Here is a 17874-nt window from a genome sequence, read left to right as displayed (position 1 = left end):
TCATTGTACATCTTCTACCAGTCTCTCAAATACATGTCAAGAACTTATATATAAATATAACTGAAAGGAAAAAATAGAATTAATTGTTCGACAGCATTTCTTGGTGGGCTTGGTTACCAACATCTAATGTTGTACTATGCAATACAAAAAAGGCATCTGTCCTTACTTTCCAGTTTTCTACCTAATGAACATAATATTTCAGTTGGTAGGTATATTGTTTTCTTTTTTTCATCTGTTTTGCAGACATGTTTTATTGTCTTGACAGAGAATATTCTGTCACAGCAATCTGTTAAATAAAGGAGGAGCACTTATCTAGCCAATAGAGGAAATGCTCTTAAAACCTTCAAAACAAATGTGGGGTTTTGTTGTGCTGTAAGTTTTTTTAGACCAAGCAGTGCACAGAACTTTTTTCTATTACAAATTAAACACAAAAGGTGCAGCTTTTTGTTTCATTTTAATCAATACAGACAAGGTTTGTCCAAAACACTGTGATGAGCAGATACTCCTCTTTGAAACTAGAATGCTCCAAGCTTCTTATGTTAATTTGCAGCCTAGTTTGTAGCAGCTAACAACCTTATTTTTGCCTTAGATCCCTTGAAAGTTCACAATCCATCTCCACTAAAAGGTCAGCTTTATCCAACAAAACCATGCACAATAAAATACAACCAACCTAAGAAAACAAACAAAGCACAAACAGGAAAATACAAAGGCAGATGAAATATTATATATTTTTTTAAGTTCTACACAAGTAGAAAAAATAGCTTTTTCTCCCAGATCTGCCAGAGGTTGTCCAAGAAACTTGGGCTTATTACTTATCCCTTATAAGGAAATATTCAGAAAAGTGAGGAAAAAAAAAATTATGTGCCTCAATTTAGGCTGAAAATCAAGATAAACAAGTCAGACAAGATTTGGATGTTTCTCAGGGGTCTTTACAGCTCCTAGCACCTTAAGGGTTCTGTCCAAGATCTAGTAGAGATCTGAACTTTGTTATTTTAAAACATAGTAATAACCCTGAAGTCCCACAAGTTTTCTGTATCTAAACTTTCGTGAACCACTTCCTAGCAACTGTCCAGAAGAACTGTAAAATTTTTCAAAGGGATTAAAATTAGAAAAGAATGACAACTTTGTAGAAGAGAGGAATTGCAGGCATACAATTCAGGAACAATAAGCTGGGAGGAGAAAGCAAGACATAGAAGTCAACACATGATGGGACTGAGAGGAGCTGAAAACAACTACAAGTCTAAGATAACCTGCAAGGAGAAGTTATGGAGGTTTCATGGGATGCACTCTAAGACTGAAGCAGAGAATCAGCTATAAGCCTTTAGACCAAGGGGAAAATGCTGCAAAAACCACACAGAAAGCAAATAAACTTTTATGTATTCAGATACTAGCATTCTTCATTTTATCCACACACCAAGCTGGCAAAAAATTAGTATTAGCATTTGACAGCACATGAAGCAACTCCATGTCTGCAACCTAAACCTGAAACTGACAATATTGAACTTGCAAGAGAAACAGGGCAGCTCTGGAAAGACAAAAAACATACACAAAAGGTATAGAAGACATGCTTTACACTGGACAAGCAGAAGGCACCAGCATTTTGGCCAAGTCTGCATCTGACACATGCCATGAGAACAGAGTTCACACAGAGCAGAGAGTATTCCTGGCTTGAAACATCCTGTCTGAAAGTGCCAGACACTGTAAACTACACAGAGCTGAATTTTTTGACCTTGGAGGGATGAAAAGCTGAGTCAGCCTTGCTGGGATTCAAAGCACTCAGGAGTCCAGATATTTGAAACCTGTCTTTCCTGCACCAAACAGGAAGGGAAGAGCTATCTGGGTTGTTTTTTAATTTATTACCTCTTTTCCTCAGAACCAAAGCTTTTCTGAAGGCTTCTTAAAAATAAGAAATTTTGCTTCAGGAGTGCACATTTTGATACTCAGAGTGATTTTTGTGAAATCTTTCTGACATCATGTATACACATAAATATGGCCATACCAAACTAGCTGAAGGATTTCTATTTCACACTTTTAGCAGTTTTTTTTAATGGATATGAAGGGGGGGAAATAGATGTTTTTATATTTAAATCTACAGAAAATGTCAGATAAAACTGAATATGGGAAAGACAATACTCCACAGGTCTTTGTCCAAGAGCACTAATCAAACAGCATGCATGCCTGCACAGCAAGCAAGGGACAGGCAGCCTTTAAACACTGACAAAACAGAAAATTACTACAGTAACAGCTTGTTAGGGTTAGAAACACAGCTGAGGTCTGCCTTGCCCTCTGCCAAAGCCCCCAGGATGGGAACTGCCTTTTCAGCAGGGTTGGGGATCATGACAATGATGTCAGATATGATGCCCATCCATTGCCACTTTCACCCACTGTATGCCCTGTTCCCTCACTAATCTAGGCTCCTTTTGGCTCCCCATCCAGCTCAGCTTTTCCATTGATTCCTTCTTTTCCAAGCAAAGACTTGGCCCTAAAATGAGTGACTCATTTTAGGGGCACAAATACAACTTTATTGTCTGCAGCTAGAATACAAAATATAACATTTCAACACAGAAACATGTAATCTTCTAATTCACATGATTTTTTTTTTTTTTTCCTTTTAAAAGTAATTCTGGAACTTCAGTCATTCTGTCCCCTCCCTGAAGCTTGGAGCATTCCCCAGAGACCAAGGGAAAAAAAAAAAAAAAAGGAAAAAAAAAAAAATCAAGCCCAGAATGTTGTCAATATTTCTTTCATGATGCAGCAGTGACTTTTACAGAAGAGTAAAAGTGGACTAGGATATGGCATGGGTATTTTTAAAATTATTTCTAATTCCTCAATTATTTTGAAGAAAATATTTGTGGAAATGCCACCAATTCTAATCAATACCTGAGCACTTCTGTGACAGACTCCTCTGACTAGACTTTCAAGGATGAGTTCCTGAACACAGCTTCATTCCTGACCTGCCAGAGGTGAGAGGCACAGGACACCCACCCACTGTTCTACTGTAACCTAACCTAAAAATGAGACATTTTAGAGTATAGGTTTCCCCTCAACTCCTCTGTAGAGGATAAGAAAATTCCTTCCATTGAGGGCACACTCTGATCCCCTCTAGGTAGGCTTTGCATTGTTGTATGGTAAATAATAAACTCTGCGAAGTGTTAAAATTGTACCAACTTCCATTGCTGTGGCCAGGTTTCATTATCAGCTCCTACAGCTGCTTTGGGAAGAACAAAGCTTCTGTTTCTCTCTGCATTGAGCGCTAAGCTGTGCAAGAACTACTTAATTGTTGATATAATAAAACCCTTCAGAGCAAAGTAAAGATTAAACAGTAACATCCTTTCAGTTCACAAGTGCACGCCCATCTCCAGCTCCACGTCAGTATGATTCTGCATATACAGAAGAGCTCTGGCCTTCAGATTGACTGCCCAAACCCAGCTCCTTCAGGGAAGAATACATGTATTAACAAAACATCTTGCCTTCAGTACTGGTATGAGGCCAGCTGTGTGAGAAAGCTGAAAGCAATACAATTTTTGCACTGTCAAATGCTGCCTCACTTGTACCACTTATGAATCTGCCTCAACCACAAGCAGAATTGTATTATACCTTTAGTGTTCCTACATTCAGTCATGCTCTGACTCAAGCAGAATTGCTCTTCATCACTCCATATTTTTCCACATCCTCTCATGTGGATCTCAGTGCAACACTTGGGCCCAAACAAAAATTAACAGGAAGCATTCTATAACCAAAGTATTCAGCAGGAGTCATAATTAGCCAAGATTACCAAGAATCAAGTAGTGTCATCACAGCTCCATTATTAGCAGGTGTTTCCCAGGGCAAACAATGCTGTGAGAAATGTGAGGAATAGAGAGTAACAGGAGCTTTTTTTAAAAACAGCATGGTTGTATTATTATTAGAGGGGAAAAAAAAAAAAATCTTCACCAGAGACTTCATAGTAGGTCATGCCTCCATTAATACCATTAAAAGTTGTTTTTTTACCCAGTATGTTTCCCCTCAGCTTTAACATTGACCTGAGAAATTCTAGTTGCAATCAAGTCACTTTAAGAATCTAAGAAAATACACTTATTATTATTGATAATAAAAGTATAATGTTTAAACCAGAAATCTCATGTCCATGACTTATTAATTGTTCTTTTAAGATGCCTAAAGTTGCACATTAAAGGCATTGCTCACCAGCTCTCTTCACAGCTCTGATTCTGACACCATCAGCTGTCCTGCCCTACCCCCATCCTCCTGCTAACTCATCCCTTCTGAGTTTGCCTGATGGGAACACATCAAGTGCAGGAGACCACTACTTTCATACTGTAAAATGCATCTCAAATAAATAAAACATCATTCTAATAATTAATTTACAGTCATTTGCTTTGTGCTTTGCAGTGGGGAAAAAACCCTACAGATACACCCAGACTATGCTGAAAAAAGCATATATGATTCTGTACAGACTAATTATTCCAGCTTGTGCCAAACAAGACCATCACACACCCCTATAAAGATCTTATTTATTACTTTATCAAATATAAGGGGCCACAATAAATATTGATATCACTACAGAATTAATGTTGCTTTTTTCCTGCTGCACTTTTAAAATATAAACTACACCGGGAGAAACAGAGCCAGAGACCACTCCCTAATTCCTAGTGGACATATTGATCAATTAAAATGACATGTGTCTGGTCTTTTCTTTCCTTCTAATAGCAAGCAGCTGAAAGGCAATATTTCAAACATGGAAAAAAAAATCAAACAATAATGTTGTTATACACCATCCAGCAAGATTAATTTGAAGTTAAGCAAAATAAACCTAGTCTTCAGAAGCAAGACCTTAATGCAACACAAATATTGGACAGTGTAAAGAATTGCTAAATACTGTAGACATATTTTAAACAGTTTTCTAAATATAAAATATAAGTGTTTAGTTCCCAGGATAGAGGTGGAGAGCTTTAATTATTTCTATTATTTTATTCATAGCAAACCCCCTCAGAATGCTTGAATCTTCAGCTACACCTTTAACTGCAGTTGCAGCAGAAAAAAAAAGCTTGTTTTCCTTCCAGTAAAAGATAGATGTAAAATCCACTAAATCTATATTATAGTTTAAAAAACAGAGTCAAAGGAAGTGAAACAGTAAAAGAGCTGAAAGCTATTGTCCTTTCAAAATATCTGATTATTGTTTGACAATTAAATCTATGTTTTACTTTTTTAAGAATACCAGTAGAAATAGGACATTACTGAACCATGTTTAAAATCAATACTGTTCCAGTTGCTTGTTCAGCACTGTATTTTCTGTGCTATCATACTGTGGAAGGCCAATGAAAGTAAATAGGTGATGTTCATGCTATTGAGATAAAATAGGTTCAAAGAGGAACTAAACATAATAGGAGTGCTTAAATGAAGAAACAGGGAAAGGAACAAGCTATGTTTATAGCATTAGAATTGAAAACAGCTATTCTTCCCATTTAAGCAAATCAGACAGTAGCTACTTTAATTGGATTGTGAAATTTAAATACATTCTCTTCAAATATTCAGGCTATTATCACAAATGCAAAGGCAATTCTAAACATTCAGACTGAATGCATTTTCTGTAGGCCTTTGTCTTAGCCTGTCTGCCTGAAAATAATATTTAGACACGCAGCATCTTTCTTCAAAATATTTTTCTACAAGGCAAAACCCACACACTCACATTAGGAGAGCCTTATAAAACAGGAAAAAACAACCCTGCAATTAAAACAGCACAATATTTTGCAACTCACCATGTCCTGTTCAAACCATCCTCTTTTGATGTTTACGGCACATCTGTAAGATGCAATACTAGGAGGTGCCTTGTGTGACCTGCTGCATGATGCTGTGACATCAGTTCAGATGATGCAGCTCATTATGGGAAAGACTGCTGTTGCTATGGCAACCGAGATGTGATAGGAATCCTTACTGCATTTCCAGGGGAGTCCGAGACAATACGGAAGCCCTTTAAAGAAACAGACCAAATGCAAACAGCCTTTTAAAGTACAGTGCCACGGGCTTCAGGATCCATGTTAGCAGTGCCTGTTAAGGGATATTTTAAGCAAATTACTCCTGCGTGGTGATACAGGATTCAGATGTATGAGCTATACATTATTTCTATATTTAAAACTTAATATTGTGTGTGACAATTTAAGAACAAATTTTATAATTCAAATTTGGTTATGTTAGGGAAGCTTACTTAAAATAAACAGTCAGTAGCATGATTTTAACACTAAGGCTCTAAAGACAGTAGTTATTGAACAGTATTTTAAGAAATATATCTTTTCACCCTGCCCCACCCTGCTCCTACACCCAATCTGTCACTTACAAGAAAATTCTTGTTGCTAGGGAAAAACACTTGATACTTCAAAATGAGCAGATTTAACACTGAATGAATGACAATGAAGTTTTTTTTAATGGCAGGGGGGTGGCTTTTTATTCAGGAGAAGGTAAAGAAGTTTCTAGACAACCAACTAAAAATCTCCTTATCATTTTTCAGCTGCAGGACAAACTGCACTGCCCTCTGCATGCTGAGTAGCCTGCCTTTCATCTGCCCATCAGACAGATGAGCGAAGATTTTGGAAGCTGTGGGCAAGCTGCTGCTGGTGCCCAGTGGGCCACACTGCTGCCAGCCTCCAGGTAGAGCAGGAAGGGCAGCAGAGCAGAGAGACCCTCCCTGCAACCTTTGTGAAGGTCTGGGGCTGCAGGCTGAGCCTGTAGACATTACCTTCTGCACCAGGAACCTGCTCACAGCCTCTCTTCAGAGAGGGAGGAGAGAAGCAAAGGCTGTGTGAACAAGTACTAAAAGGAGCTGCCTGGAAATTAAAATTCACAACTAAAGAACCACCAGCACATTTTTGGCCACTTGCCAGTTCTATTTGGATGAGAAAAGTTTCTGGCAAAAACTGCTTTCTCTAGCCATGAAAATCCCTTTCTACATGGTAGGAAAGAAAGTACACAAAAGGCTGGACCCTACACACTTGATAAACTGAAGCTCAGAGTAAAACAAAAGCCCAACTTGAAGCAAGAAGCCACAATACCCTGAAGATGTCCAATCGTGTTCAATATGCATGCCCCTCTCTAGAAACCCTTCAGTCCATTAAATTTTGGCCTGTGAGTACAAGTTTTTATTATTGTTTTCCAAAGAAGCCATAGGAAATAATTAGCCACCAACCACCTTTAAAAGAAAGTAGAAACTTTGATACCTTTTGATTAATGAATCAAATAATGCCTCTCCATAAATCTAGGAAAGGCCAGACTTCCTAATTAGTGCTGGCTTGACATTGTATGGTTTCATTTTTGACAGTTTCTCTCTAATCCTATGTCATTCTAAACAGCACAAAACTCTCAAACTGACTCAGTATCAAATCCAGCCTAGTGATCTATAATGAAGAGTTACTCACAAAACAGCTATAGCTCTAGATTTTCAAATGTTTAAAGCTTCCTTAGGTCTTGGAGAGTGCAATTCACAATTTAGCAGAGGACAACATGATTGAAATTTGATTTGTGTTAGGCTGACATGAAAAATAAGGTATGTCATTGTAAGCTGGCAAAGTCTGTGCTGTGCTACATCCCATTCTGACCAAACATGAGTTTCCAAAGTTTTCCTTCAAGGAACTATTTCTATTTTGTTAATTACTATTTGATATTGTTTCTACTACCTTTACTGCTATGGAAATAGAGTTGCAACAAGAGGCAGTGAGCTATTATTTTTCTTAGGAAAATGATGAGATTCAGAAACATCATTATGGAAGCCAGGAGTCATAATGTAATCGATACCAGAGCTGTGGCTGAGGCCCATCAGCTCAGCCTTTGTTCCCAAACACTGGGAAGTGAAAGAGCTGGGTGGGCACCCTGGGCCAGCCCCACCACAGAGAAGCAGCATGGCCAAAATGGACACAGAGGAGAATGGAGAGGGAGGGAGGTCAGGCAAGAATAGGCAAAGTATCAGACCATTTTTCACAAAAACTTCTGCGTACTTACTGCTAACTATGGGCTGTGTGTTTGTTTATTCACATATGCAAATGATATGTAAATGAAGATAAAATTAGTGTTTTTTCTGACTTTTGAACGTTTGCTATTTTTAAAATCTGTTAATTTTTCCCAAATAATTATTTTTCATGAGCCAAGGCACATGTCAGATTGGGTGCAAGACAGCTACAACAGGAATATGCCAGGCTGAGTGTAAACTAAGTATTTGTTGTACAGCTCTAATGGTCCTACTGTGGCTTTACATAGAGGACTGCAACCATAAGATGCTAAAAGGAATTTCTACCTTATGAATGCAAAAGGTAGTACCCAAAACTTTGTAACCTCCTAATTAAATTTGCAGGTCTAGAGGAAAATAGCTGGATGTTTTAAATATTTTTTTTTTAATAAGGAGAAAAAAATTAAGCTATTTTTATTCACCCAACTCGGTACTGACAGATCTTCTAGACCTAATATTTAAAATTGTTTTCGGTTCCTTACAATTCAGTGGAACAGGAGGGGCAGAGAGAGAGCCCAATCTACCCTATTACCAAACAAATACCTTGATCATTTTGAAGTATCACAAGTAGGTTTCCAAGACAAAAGCACTGGGCTTCGACTATAAGTTTTTCCTATAAAAATAGAAATATTTTAGCCTACTTTCAATCATAGCAACTCCAGTTAATGATAGGCACGAATTACCAGTTTTAAATTTTTATTTTAATTATATTCTGGCTCTCCAACACGTTGTCTTTCCTTTACCCCATATTGGGACCCCCAACAGCTGTTTTGAAAGGAAGAGGTGTTTCATCTACCATCTGCTATTCCCCTTTTGGTCATTTTATGTGCACAGCCAACATTTGCACAATCCACAGCATATTCTGTAAGCAAGCCATGGTTATTCCAGCAGGCATGGCCTTAACTTTACAAAATTTTTGTTTCCCAGCAGAAAGACCAATAATAAATCGGAGACTAACCATGATATGATTTACTTTTCATTTAATTATATTCAAGAAAATTACTTAGGAATAAACTCAAACAGATAAAAAAAGTATAATGTTATAAAATAACTTTTCTTTGCATGCAGCTGCTTTCTTATGTGTTGTTACCCTCTTGAAATGAAGGAAAGCTATTGCTTACTGTTTGCCAGCTACCAAAACAGCCAAGACAGGGAAAGTGTGCTGAAGGACCAAAAGAAATGAGAACTACATATTCTGAATTACCTGTCAAATAAGCCAGAAGCAGGCTTTAAATTAAAAATAAAACACCTAAAAAGCAAAATCACAACTTACTGGATGCTGATACACATCAACAATGTGTAGTGACACAAAGGAAACCTTGATTCTCATTCAAGATTCTGTAATCCTCTTCAAGAGCCCATGTCACAGATTTTGCATGGAGTGCCTTAATTAAATAGCTATATATGCCTGGGTTCCTATTTCACTGTTGACTTAGTCAGAAGTAAAGGGTAAGGCATACACATTGATGGAAGCTCCATCCTTTTTCTCCCTAAATGGGAAGGGATATTAAGCAGGATCTATTAAGTCTATTGTATTGAATCCATCAAGTGAAGGTTGCATTGCAAACATGAGTTATACACAGTCTTCCTTGCCTAAACTCATTAAACATCTGTCTACCTACATTGTTAGGTAGGGAATATTTCCCATCCTGTCACTGGGGTCATCCAAGCCTCTGTTCCTACAGTAAGGGAGGCTAAGAATGGGAGCTGATGCTCTGGTGTAGAACTGCACCTCACATGAGCTATCAAAAGTGGCAATGTTCCCACAACTGCACAACTCAAAGACACCAGTCAGAGCCATACATCAGTTTAAGTTTGGATCCTCTCATTTGTAGGAAAACATTATGTAGAGAAGTCCCTGGTTACATGATGAACACATCCACCCTTGTTACTACAGCCTGAAGGGGATCTGGGTCACTGTTTTCCTATCTGCATCTCAGTCCCAAGAGGCATGAAATTAAAAGGCTGAAACTCAGTCTCCTAAGTGGAACTGCCTTGCTTTATTTTTCAGAAGATTAATAAATTAGTAACTAGTAGCACATTTTCCTTCTTCTTTCCCAATACCATGAATGCATCTAGTGTGATGTCCAACAATCAGTCTATTCAGAAAGAGCTTCACAAATTGTTTTTAAAATGTCAAGAACACAAAGAGAATAGTAACTTCACAACTGGAAAAAAAAAATCACTCATATTCTACGTCTATACAGTAGAATGAAATCTTTCCATCCAGCATAAACCTTATTTAGTCACAACTCAAGGTATTCTGTCAGAAAGCAAGGCAATATCCTCATTTCCAACACACTGAAGGGTTGCAGCAGGGATTTGAGTAATGGGACACTTCTATCAGCCACTAGGTGAGCCCAGATCTCAGATGGAGAAACAAACTGCAGGTGTTCAGGTCTAGCTCTGGACCCAATGTTAAGTTGTTAGAATACTCCAGGATATAAAATATTGTGATGTTAGTGTATTTGTTTTTCTTCAGTCTCATGCTTTCAACCACTCAAGAAGCAAATTATTAGCATAATAAGAGAACACCCTAGAAGGTCTTCAGCTTATTAAAATAACACCCATATGAAAAGGAATCAGCTTGAGATGTTTCTGCTAATGTTCTAAAATACAACCTATATGCAATATAAAGTGCACTCACTTCTAATAATAAGGCTTAAGCTTTCCCAGATCAAGTTGTAAATCTTGCTTCCAAAATTTTTGCCTATTCCATCCTTTAGTATAATAGGCAGCACCAGAAGTCAGTCTTGATTTTGCCTCTGTTACAGCAATATCTGTTTACAGACGTACGTCATTGTGTGCACCTTTCCATATTTTCTGAACTTTTTTCTCATGTTCTTCTCCACTTAAACTGGTCTTAATCAAAGCTGAGACTTAATCACTTCATGTCTTGGAAACTGCAAAATCCTTCTCTCCAAACACCAAAGATCAGTTTTATCCTTTCCCATTCAAGATATTACCAATAAATTCATCTTTCTGGTTCATTTTACAGTGAGCTTTAAATCCCTAAGTGTCAAATTAAACATAATTAATTCTACTTTTCCTTCAAATACTCTGGAAAACTCTGTATAGTTTCATCTTCCTGTTCCTACAGAATTGACTACTTTTTGCTCTGCCAGTAACTTTCCAGCCCATCCATTCCACAAACACTTCATTTTCCACTTCCTCCTGCCAGCAGTATAATGCCCACCAAAATAAACCATGATATCATTCACATAAACATTCTTCTAATATTGTTTTACACAGTTCTAACCTGATTTTTAAACAGGTAGGACAACAAAAACCTGACTACCATCACTGATTGACTTCCATGCTATTCTTGACCAATGTGTTTTGAGCATTCCATTTTGCTTCCTCCACTTCAGCCCCCTGCACTCAACTCCTCCCCACTTGTTTCACATGATCACTATGCATTACACTTCAGGAAAAACAGGCCAATGGCATAAATTTAGTACACACAGACTCATAATTCTAAAGGAAAATATTATAATTTTGGCTTCATGCTGTTGGAGATACAGCTATTTTCTCTGAAATTGGTTGGCTTAAAGTTAGCTGAGCATTCTGGTATTAGGTTAAAACTTTAGTTTAGCTTAATGGTAAGTCACTTATCCCCACAGAGGTTAAACACACCATGGCTCCCCACACTAGTTTAAGCAGGGATATAATTCCAGGATCTGAAGGCAATTGTCATTTAACAAAACCAAAAATTTTTCTGAACAGAGCCTATTTTTAAGAGCATCTATTTACAATATGACTGCTTTAATTTTTCATAATTTCTTTTTAAAAACATAGTTCAACATTCAGTGGAGTCCAAATGAATACTTAAGCCCAGTGAGATAGAAAACATTCTGGCTATTACTGTAATGGAATACAGAGTTAAGTTAAAAAAAATATATTTAAAAAAAAAAAAAACACAGCAGGGAGAACACAGCAAGAGACGGCAGAAAACTTCTGATCTTCCTAGGCAAGGCATTAAACCCCACTACATAGACAAAACAGTGGCAGAAAACAACTCATATTTTTAAGAAGTAAATACTGTATGCCAGTTTGACAGCCCTGAAGAAAGACACTTCAGAATAGAACACTGAGTCCACCAGCACATTGCAAGCCCTATTTGGCATATTACTACTTCAAGTTAATTAGTTTGTGTGGTAGACAATTTTAAAAGGGGAATAAAAAATTTCACATTCCAATTATTAACCTCTTTGCTGAAACTACTAGATGCTGAGACATAATAAATTATGGAAGGAAGAAAAACATTGTAATAAATAAAAAAATTAAGAAGCTGTGGCTTCTCATTTACTTCATTTTGGCTTTTGGTATCAAGGAATAACCAACATCCTTTACTATCAAGCAAAGGGAATGCATGCTAAGGTGTCTATAGTGAGGCAGTGATACAAATAGTGCTTCAGCTCTTATGAGCAGAGGATATTTGTCCAACACCCTAAAGAGAGTTAAAGTCTATTCTGATGTGGGGATATTTGCAATATAAAATTTAGTCTAAAAGTAATTAGCTCTAGCTACAGTTAGAGTCTATACAAATGTTTTGGGCTGTAGGGACAATAAAAGCCATTTAGCAGATGAACATTACCACCCCCAGCATTACACAGATTTAATGTCCCAGTAAATATGGGCGTACTGCAGATCACACTGCTCTGAAAATGCATTTTTTAGATGGAGATGGCACACTCCAAATCTGCCCCTCCCTTGCCTGCCTAAATGACCTCAGTGTCCATATTACAAAAGAAAAAAAATAAAAATAAAAAAAAGAAACACACACAGAGGGGAAAAAAAACAAACAAACGAAAAAAACCAAAAAAACCCCCAAACCCTAACAAAAACAAGACAGAAACAGCTTTTCACACCTGGGCCCCCTCCCAGCCCCTCCTTTCCCACACCATTTGTGGTGTTCCAACCAGTAGGTGCTAAATCTGACCATGAAGACAGCAGAGGAAGCAGGGAGCTTCTGGCAGCTTCAACAGGGTCTCATAATGGAAAGTTTGACCCTAGAGCATAGGTTGTGTATTTCTTGCTAAAGAGTGGCTGCAGGTTCTCTCATAGGAAGCATTTGGTGACCCACAGGAAATGTTCTAGCTGGGTTGTCTCACAGGAAATGTTCTCAGTTTTTCCAGAATTTCCTTCAAAGTGGTGAAGCTGCTGGGAGTTTGAGAAGAAAAGGCCAAAGCTGTGCCAGGGAACAAGGCCTGAACAGGACAACACAAATCAGCTTAGGACAAACCTCAGCCAGAGAGCAAACTCCTCCATTCTCTCAGATGGCCAGTCAGCCAACAAATAGGTATTTAAAACAAACTGAGGGACTGAAATCTAAATGAAATGGGATTGAAATCTGAAGTCCTGAGTGCAGAGTGACCATTGCCACTTAGGCAGACCCCTCTGCCCAGGGCCAGGTGTGCTGGCAGTGCTCAGCAGCAACACTTGATCCCACCACAGCATTGTGGCCCCAGCAAAACAAAAGGTTTTTCTTGTTTTCTTTTCATCAGGGTGAACCTCTGGGGTCCCTGCCATGCACCCTCCCTGCTAACAGCTGCAGGAACAGCTGGCTATGAGCCAGTATTATTAGCTCTCTGCTGCATTACAGCAACTGCATGGCCTCAAAATCTGACTTCTCCCTGAAGACAGTGCAGCTGCAGTCACACTACACAGCACCTGATCTAGTAAGTCCTAGCAGAACTCTGCATCATTGCCTCCTTCCCTTACATGCTTACAACAAAACCACATATTTTCCTATGCCCCTCGTTTTTCAGGCTCTCTTTGTGCTACAGCCATCTCACCACATCTCTTCTTTCTTTTCATCCTCCCCTAACAAATTACCTGTATCACTCAACTCCCATGTGCTCTTGGTCTTCAAAATCCCCCAAAACTACAATTCACATATGTTGGTAGAACTTATCAGAGGTTTCTGGCCACAGCCTCCAAAGGCTACATTCTCACTTGGTCAGCCTGTGCCTCCATAGTCCCTGCAGCCATCCAGCCAGGCTGGCCACAGTGGGCTCATGACTGACACAAGCACCAGCCCCTCATTATCCTAGAGTAAAATTCTGTACCTTCTCTCTGTAAGCATCCCACAGGCAGCTCCACACAACACTGACTCCTCTCCCTCTTCTCCTCTGACCAGCCACAGGACAGCCAGCAAACTCCCAACTAACTTCCACTGGCTCACTCACTCCTTTATCACACCCATCCTTATTGGATATAGCTGTGACAAATTAAGGACAAGGCTGCTTCCACTCTCTGGTAATTAGTGCAGCTGAAACTCATCAGGGGAGATTTCCTTCAGCACTATCTCTATTCTCTTACATTCTCCCACAGCCAAGAACAGGCATCCATCTGTGCTTTGGATGGTAGGTAGAAAAGAGATCTTACTATTGCAAGACTTGATTCCACAGTTTTCCATAAAAAGAATAATAAAATGCAGTCGCCCCGATTCAGTTGTTTACTTTCCACCAAAAAAAATTAAAAAAAAAAATTAAAAAAAAAAAAAAAAAAAAAGAAAAATTAATCCTTCCTCTCTAGTCCCATAACTTTCAACAATGCAGTTCCACACCTTCCCTCACACTAATGAAACTTGTCAGATAATTTCATCAGCTCATGTAACTCACAAGTTCAGCAGAAAATGATCCAATTTTTGCTAAGTTTGTATCCTGCCAAATTAGTAAAATAAATTGACTGACTGAGGCTGAACAGTTGAGTCTGTGGCACTCCCACTTTAGGAAAAGTATGCTGATAGATGGTTCCACCTCTCCCTCCAAACTGCATATTTCTCTGGCATATTTGTTCTGGGCTTGGTGAGGCAGGGTTCATACCTCAGACAGTGCTTGGTGCAGGATCAGGGCTGGTGATGACAGAAGACAGCCTGACATTTTCTTCAGTGCAGTTTCATAACTCTTGCATGTATTGGTCCTTGTGTGTGCTTGCCTGCCCCACCACCTGAGGGGTTTATACCTCCTACTGGCCAAATATCAGAGCATGCATTTCCCTGTAGCCCATGTCCTTCTTTCCATACTGTGCTTACACAGGATTTGCCTTTTTCATGGGTTTTGTGGAACACCTGTCTACCCTCACTATGACAAATTTTTCTCTCACAGAGATATATTTGTTCAGAGACACCATTTCATTTTCCATGTAAGGTAGGTCAGGTTTATTTAGCGTGTTGTTCCTCCATCCTTCTTTATTCTCATTCAGTGGACTGCCATAGGCACAATTCATTGTATGAATTCAAGGAGCAGAATAATTAAATTTAATTGTGAAGCTTTCTATATACTTCTTACCGAAAGTTTCACAAAACCAAACTCCTTCATGCTCACAAAATATCTGTAATGGAAGAGGAAAAATTCTGCTTCCAGGAAAATAAATAAAGGCACGCAAATATTAAAAAGAAAAGCATGACAAATATTGTGTTTCTGACCTAAGATATGACTTTTCAGAATCACATGTTTTCCTATAGCAGGTTTTTTATTCAAAGCCCAGCTGCTGTTGATTTCAGTTTCAGTGTGAGCACTTGGCAAGCCAGTTCCTTGGGTTTTAAGTCAGGATCAAAACAATAAATATCAATGTGACAAAAGTTTGTCCTAAATAAACTGGTCAGCAGAAGCTTTGTAGTAGAAGCAGAAACACAGCAAGGACTATTCTGAACTCGATAACCTAATTTGTGAGCTTTTTAAAGCTTTTCTGTACTTGCTGCACGCTTTCAACTTCTGTTACAGAGAAATGATGGAAACTACAGAAACCTTCTGTCCTTTTTTACTTTCACTCACTTATCACAGAATTTTGAGGGGAGGAAACAACAGATGAGCATTATAATTATAGACCATATTAGAAAGTATTCACACGAAAGGACCAATTAAATGTTAATTTTAGTTTTTTCTGTCTTAGCCAAGGGCAAGCTGACAGATCCTAACAGAGACCTATAAAACAGGTTTTTTGAACTATACATATAATTTTTTTAGGGATTTACCCTTCTACCCAAAATGCTTATTTACTCAAAAATAAAAGGTCCACAACAAAATGTTATGTACAATGTAGGTTTGATGCAGGTACATGTATAAGAGCTGCAAACTAAGGCCAAAGAGCAGACACAGTCTGGCCATCAAGTGAAGCTAAATTTTGATGCTGTGAGATAGGCAGAGGACTGATTTACAGTATAAGTGACTTTTCTTTAGTAATCTTTGGATTATCAGTACATAATAAATCAGAATACATTTTCATATGAAGAATATGAGGTGATAATATATAGAACTACTGGCTGCCAACAAGGGGAACAATTCATCAATTTTATAGTGCATGGTTAGTTAATATATACTGGCTATCTCAATACCTTGGAAATCATAAATCTATGCAGAGTTTGTGTTTCTACTTAAAGCTTTCAGTTCTGAATGTGCATTTACCAGATAAGATAATTATTAGCTTTTGATTAAAAAAAATCTGGATATTAGATGACTCCTGGAAATTTCTATTCAATAAATTGGTTTACTGTCTGGTTTAAGTTGCTTAATATTCTCTGCACAAAATAATCTTGTAGTTAGTAGGCATCTATACTGTATTACATTCAGATATAAAAGAATAGAAATCAATTATATATGTGGAATTTTACAGTAGAAATACTTGAAATTCAAACAAAACAAAACAAAAGACAGCCCAGCCTCAAATTCTCTTCATGTGCCTCTTCATGAAAATAATCTAAAAACTGGAAGTGACTTAATGATGTAAAAAAACAAAAGTGACATTTCACATTGTTCCTCCAAAGACCAGAACTCAGTTTAACAAAGGAAAATAAATGTCTGTACCCTCTTCAACAGTCAGCAAAATTACCTCAGGCTTTAAACCCTATGGAGTGCTTTTGCCTTATGACTTTAGGGCACATCTCTGCTTGCAGTCCACAGACACAGCTACAGATTTAATCCACTTAGTCACCATTTAATGACTCAGTTACTGCCACCTTTTGACATCTGACCTTGGTAGCTTTAGACTGGAACTAAAGCTATTTTTTTTTTTTACTGTCACTTTGCCTGCATGGCTCTCTGCATTCCTCTCCTTTCTCACAAGTGTTAATTATTTGCTTCAATTTCAGTTTCTTCCTAACAAAACACTACCACACCAATCTCTTGTTGTTTCTATCTCCAAACCAGTTTAAGACACAAAATTTCTTCATCTTTAAAAACCCTCCTTCAGAACAGATAGCTTATTTGCATTTAATTGTTTGGAAAATCTTCTCATAAACTCTGAAGAACTTCTTCACAATTTAAAAAAAAAAAATCTCATCCTAAGACTACGTTATTTTTTTTTCTATGCATTGTGCAGGTTATAAGGCAGAGGTATCAAGGTACCAGCAGCCCTTCAAGCTGACCAGTTCTAGAAGTGAAGCTGGAAAAGGACATTTTCTCATTAGGCTAACTTCACAAAACTGCAAAATCAGTCTTTCCTTATAAACATAAAAAAAAAAGGATTTTTAAGTTATTCACAAGCTAAAAAAAAAAAAAAAGCTTTCAAAAAACCCCTTTAGCTGAATACACAATAAGAAATGGAGCTGGTACTTAAGAGCAGAGAAAGGTGCTGGATAGAAACCATACAAAGATTATCTCCAATAAGAAAATGTGGATGATATATAGGACAAGAGGGAATATATGATATATAGGACAAGAGGGAATAGTTAGTGGCATGGAATAAAAATACATCAAATATAACTTTGGAGTAGCACATGGAACCTATGTCAAAGAGTCATGATCAAGAGTTTTTCTGTAACTTACACAAACTCTATCCTTACAGGAGAAACAATCCACCATAACTAAATTAATTTCAGGAAGATACTATATAAATAAACAGCTTCTTTAAAATATTCTATATGAGGAACCTAAGAGCTA

The 17874-nt window shown here is 37.8% G+C and overlaps 1 protein-coding gene across 1 annotated transcript in view; it reads right to left on the bottom strand.

The window, feature by feature from the left end:
* The window catches only part of AKAP6 (A-kinase anchoring protein 6), a 262001-nt gene extending 247854 nt beyond the window's left edge, over window positions 1-14147 (bottom strand). Inside the window, exons 1-2 of the mRNA XM_079310201.1 lie at window positions 14062-14147; window positions 5757-5968 (exon numbers count right to left, since the gene is read on the bottom strand). The gene's annotated coding sequence lies outside the window, so the exon portion shown is untranslated. The remainder of the gene's footprint in view (window positions 1-5756; window positions 5969-14061) is intronic.
* Between the last annotated feature and the right edge of the window lie 3727 nt (window positions 14148-17874).

The sequence above is a fragment of the Erithacus rubecula genome (assembly GCF_903797595.1).
Source record: "Erithacus rubecula genome assembly, chromosome: 6".
Taxonomy (NCBI): Eukaryota; Metazoa; Chordata; class Aves; order Passeriformes; family Muscicapidae; genus Erithacus; species Erithacus rubecula.
This window is presented reverse-complemented; position numbering and strand designations above follow the sequence as displayed.